Source organism: Podarcis liolepis (assembly GCF_965112155.1).
Source record: "Podarcis liolepis genome assembly, chromosome: 2".
In the NCBI taxonomy this organism is placed as follows: domain Eukaryota; kingdom Metazoa; phylum Chordata; class Lepidosauria; order Squamata; family Lacertidae; genus Podarcis; species Podarcis liolepis.
In genome coordinates, this window is record NC_139555.1 from 13,319,796 (window position 1) to 13,325,795 (window position 6,000).

Sequence of the window (6,000 nt, forward strand, 5' to 3'; positions counted from 1 at the left end):
ATTTTTTTCTTATAAGAGATGCTTCACTGTTAGTTCAGGAAAAATAGCGCAGGGCAGGAATCAAGTCTTTCTGTGGCTTCCTAGGCTCCAACTCTTTCTTGAGGACCGGTGGGTTCCTCGACCCTCCTTCTCCAACCCTTCTTCTCTCAGTTTGTTGCATCAGCATCACAAGCTCGGAGAGGCTCCCAGACTGAAAGCTACCGTATTTTTTGCTCTATAAGACGCACTTCCACCCTCCTAAAAAGTAAGGGGAAATGTGTGTTCGTCTTATGGAGCGAGTGCAGGCTGCGCAGCTATCCCAGAAGCCAGAAGAGCAAGAGGGATCGGTGCGCAGCGATCCTTCTTGCTCTTCTGGCTTCAGGGATAGCCACACAAAGCCTCTTGAGCATAGCGGGAGCGCTCCTGCCTCTTCCCTCAAGAGGCTTTGCGTTGCTTTCTTGTTTTCCTCCTCTAAAAACTCGGTGTGTCTTATAGAGCGAAAAATACGGTACTTACTATGTAGGCCCAACTAGTGGCATAGCGTGGGGGGCCACATGGGTGATTGCCCCAGGCGCAAAGCTTTTAGGGACGCAAAATTTCAACACCTGGTGCTACCTCTATACAGCTGCACACATCACTGGGCTCCATTGAAAATGGATTCGCCATGAGAACCAGGAAGTGACCTCTCCAGACAACAGAACGACTCTTCTTATCTCTGCAGCTGCAATCTCCTGGGTGACGCAGACACCGTTAGGCAGTTGAATGCACATGCGGACTCCATCTGTTTTCCTCCCAACCCCCTTGTCCGCATGGCCCCGGGCACTGGCAACTCACGCTACGCCACTGGGCCCAAGAGACAATGTTAAACACAAGGCATCCCAATAAACTGAAGGTCAGTGAGATATAAGTTTGTGCCCTGAACCCATTCCAATATTGCCACATCTATGCAGCCTAGGACCCTCGTACTTACGGGACCGCCTTTCCTGATATGTCCCGCAGAGGACCCTAAGATCCATGAATAATAATAGCTTAAAGGTCCTGGGCCCTTAGGAAGCCAGGGCCAGGGCTTTTTCAGTGATGGCTCTGACCTGGTGGAATGCTCTGTCCCACGAGACTAGGGTCCTGCAGGACTTGAACTCCTTCTGCAGGGCATGTAAAACAGAGCAATTCCACCTGGCATTCAATTTGAATTAGCCTGATCCTCTATTCCCTTTTCCCTTTCCTCTTCCCTTTCCTCTTCTATGAAGAAACCCTTTCTGGGGCCCCACATTTAAATTCTTATTCACACACCTCCTTGCTGGCCCTAGTAGGACCAGCTTGGCAAGTTAGCCTGGTGATTTTTCGATGTCTACTGACTGGGGGTTCCCCCCCCCCAAATGACCCCTGAGTTTTTGAATTTTATTGACATTGATGCTGCATTTTATGTTGTATTCTATGCTGTTTTATGCTGTTTTCAAGTCGCATTTTAATCAATGTTTTAAATTTGCTGTTAGCTGTCCTGAGCCCAGTTTTTAAACCGGGAAGGGCAAGGTATAAATAAAAACTTATATTATTATTATTATAAAATCTCAGTAGATTTACTGAAATACATGTTGAGCTACTGATTATCTGGAAAATACCTTTGAATATGAGTCATAGCTACTGGTATTTGGCCTTACATTTTTATTTATTTTTAAATCCACAAAAAAATCAGAGTGAACTCTGCCCAAAGTCGCTCCTTCAGCTGGTTGACTCAGTGGAGTCAAAGCAGAGCCAAAATCAGGTTGGCAGTTGTGTTCAACATGCGCTGCAATCAACAGAGGAATCGGCTCTGTTCCCTCTGCCAAAGGATTTTATATTGTCTGCAGGAGTCATTCCTAAACATTTAGCAACAGTGGAAACCTGTATCTTTGCAAATAAATTCCAAATGGCACCTTAGATGTCCTCCTGGGTACTTTTCCTTAGAAGGCAACTGACCTTACACTTTGTACTTTCCTTGCAAGAAAGCTGCTTTTGGAGTTCTCTGCCACTCCAGAACATAGTTGGTTAGTGCTTGCTTGAGAACAAGTACGCTCAATGTGTGAGAGAGAATGTCTCTAAGCACTGGGGAAAAATGAACTATGTGCTACCTTGCAGGAGTGCTCCTTATGCAGGATTTTCTGATGCTTCAGAAAAGTTGTTATAGTTTTTACAACACAAGCAATTTACTGATTTATTGATAAAAATAAAACTTTTTAAAAATGCCTCTAAAAAAGGATATTCATGTGCTTATACCTAGGTGTAGGGATGTGGATGGCGCTGTGGCCTAAACCACTGAGCCTCTTGGGCTTGCTGATCAGAAGGTCGGCGGTTCAAATCCCCACGACAGGGTGAGCTCCTGTTGCTCGGTCCCTGCTCATGCCAACCTAGCCATTCAAAAGCACGCCAAAAAAGGTGCAAGTAGATAAATACTTCCAGCGGGAAGGTAAACGGTGTTTCCATACGCTGCTCTGGTTTCGCCAGAAGCGGCTTAGTCATGCTGGCCACATGACCCGGAAAAACTGCCTGCGGACAAATGCCGGCTCCCTCAACCTGGAAAGCAAGATGAGCGCTGCAACCCCAGAGTTGTCTGTGACTGGACTTAACTGTCAGGGGTCCTTTACCTTTTTTTATACCTAGGTGTAAATTAGCACTTCTATGGGCCCCAGTCACTGGTCTAGGACAGGCTTGGGAGACCTGTGGACCTCCAGATGTTGCTCGCCAACAGTTTCCATCAGATCTCACCATGCTGGTTGGTTTAGGAACACGGGAAACTGCAGAACGGCTGAAGGTAACTTTGTATGGACCTGATCAGTGTCTTAGATGGGAGACCACTGGGAACTTCAAGGGGGGTGGAGTGGAAATACAGTCACGTGTGTGTGTGTGTGTGAAGAGCTGTCTGAGATAGACAGATTTTGTGAAATCTACACACAGCTCCCCAGCCTGTCCAGGTGCCAGAATCTTTCTGACTCCCTATCACACATGTCAGAGTGTGGCTGTGGGGTCGTTCCAGTGCTGCCCATTTTCCACACCAGCAGTGATCTAATTACACAGAAATTAGTGGTGAGAAGAATCATTTCGTTTTATAGCACCAGGGACCAAGCCTGCAATAAATCAGAGAGAGAGAGAGAGAGAGAGAGAGAGAGAGAGAGAGAGAGAGGTAGATGGGAACCAGCAGTCATTGAATCTTCCTAGTAGGAGTGCCATTTAGGAAGGACGGCTTGGCATTTCCTTCAAAACCGCATTATTCTGTCTTCCTGGCTATCTCATAACTTCTATATCCTAATTGACTGTCGCTTGTGACAAATAAATATGTCTATGTATTAGGTCTGTATGCCAAAGACACAAATCCCTTTAGGAACACAGGAAGCTGACATATCAAGTCAGACCATAACTCCATCTAGATCAGTACAGTCTGTCTACAGCATGACTTGCAGTAACCTTCCAGAGTTTTAGATTGGAGGCATTCCTAGTTCTACCTGGAGATGCCGGGGACGGAACCTGGAACCTTCTGCATGCAAAGCAGATAATAATAATAATAATTTATTATTTATACCCCGCCCATCTGGCTGAGTTTTCCCAGCCACTCTGGGCGGCTTCCAATCAAGTGTTAAAAACAATACAGCATTAAATATTAAAAACCTCCCTAAACAGGGCTGCCTTCAGATGTCTTTTAAAGAGAAGATAGCTGCTTATTTCCTTCACATCTGAAGGGAGGGCGTTCCACAGGGTGGGCGCCACTACCGAGAAGGCCCTCTGTCTGGTTCCCTGTAACCTCACTTCTCGCAATGAGGGAACCACCAGAAGGCCCTCGGCGCTGGATCTCAGTATCCGGGCTGAACGATGGGGGTGGAGACGCTCCTTCAGGTATACAGGAACAAGGCCGTTTAGGGCTTTAAAGGTCAGCACCAACACTTTGAATTGTGCTCGGAAACGTACTGGGAGCCAATGCAGATCTCTCAGGACCAGTGTTATGTGGTCCCGGCGGCCACTCCCAGTCACCAGATGCTCTTCCCACTGAGCCTTTGCTTCAGAAGAGGACGGGGTCTGGATAATAATGAACGCAAGAACAGGGGACATTTACAGCCTGGTCAAAGCAATTGTCAGTAATTATTCTAATTGTCTACTTTCCATGGGATCACAAAACCCACTCAAGGGTGGGGAAGACAATGCTTCCGATCCTCGTGGTTATGGAATTGGAGATGAGGGAGTAAGGTGCAAATGGAAGATGGTGGGCGGACCCCTGAACCAAGGCTCCAACTTACTTTCTTTGTACTGTATTTAGCTACTTATCCTGTTAACAGGGCTGGACTGGGGCTACTAGTCTGGGCAGGAAGTGAGATGCTAGAGCAATGTTACATCGGTCACTACGTTAATTCGCAAAGAAAATGATCTATTGAGGGATCCTTCGTTACCACTTGCTGGGGCTCTGGAAAGATCAGCCATGCCTGAACCAAGACTGATTGGCCCCTTTTTTAAAATCGGGAGCAGAGAGAGGGAGATTGGACTTTGATAAAACGTCTTTGCTCCTAAGAGGAGCCTATCAGAAGGGTCTGCTCTTCCCGTAAATCATTAAGGTGGCCAACTTCATGGCTGAGAGCGAGGAGGGAATACAGCTCCCCTCTACTTCTTTCTCCAATGCTTTGATCCACTTTGACCCCAACAGCTTTCTGGGTGACATTGTGCAGACGCCTTTGTAAATGTACACAGCCTTCAGTTTGACAATGTCCAGATTCATCTCCATGCGGAGATAACAAACCAGATACAGTTCATTAGCCTGACCTGGAAGCATTTGGAACACTAGCCCTTTCCTTCCAAAGACTCCTGACTAGGGAGAAACGAATTTGTCAATGTCTTTTTCTCATTTGTTCCCATCATAAATTCAGCTCTCCACATTTCCACATCAGTTTGTGAAAAAATTCTAATCCTCATGAAAATTCATCAGCATTTTAGTGCAAATTTCTCCTGATATACCTTTTGGTATGTGATTTTGCCGAATATAATGCATTTTTGTACATCAGTTCCACCATGTATGTATTTTTATGCAGGCTTTGTCCTAGTATATGCAGCCTTGTACATATCACTTGGCTGGAAAATTGCATTGCAAAATTCAGAGAAGTGGAAGTTTTAAAAGATGAGTATGTTCTGGTTCATGTCTTGTTTCAAGTGTGAATGAGTGTGTATATGTTCCAATATACAACTTTAAGGAGCAGGAAGTAGACAAAGCAGTACAGTGGTACCTCGGGTTACATACGCTTCAGGTTACATACGCTGCAGGTTACAGACTCCGCTAACCCAGAAATAGTGCTTCAGGTTAAGAACTTTGCTTCAGGATAAGAACAGAAATCGGGCTCCAGCGGCGCAGCAGCAGCAGGAGGCCCCATTAGCTAAAGTGGTGCTTCAGGTTAAGAACAGACCACCGGAATGAATTAAGTATTTAACCTGAGGTACCACTGTACTAATCTTGAGATAGCATCCATCCCCCAGAAGTCTTCCCAAGGCTGCTTCTTGCTGGCAAAAACTTGTCTTCTTCCTTCCTTCCTTCCTTCCTTCCTTCCTTCCTTCCTTCCTTCCTTCTGGACTGCAGGGAAATCTATTTTGCAATGCACGTCACAAAACTGGACCCTATGAAAAAAGGATTTGGCATGCTCATTCCCAAATTGTGTTCCCTCCCACGACACACAAATCTATATTTCTTTCTCAAATGTAGCTTTCTCAAATGTCTCTCGCCCAGCACATAGGAGCAGAACTGAAGCGGTATAATCTAGCACATCCTGTCTGTGCCGTGTAAATACCTTTTCTTGCATCTACCCACCATCACATTGCAAAGAAGGAGACTTGGGCTGTTTTTTGTGGCTTGTCATAAGCGGTCTGAGCTCTTGGCTTCAAGGAACAGCCGGGAATGTCATTAGACAGATTCCTGTGGCAGCAGTTGGGGAATGTATCTTGCACAGGCCCAGTCAAGCAACGTTCTCTCCAGCACCGTGATTTCACTGGGGAACCAGCCAGGATTGGATGGGGAAG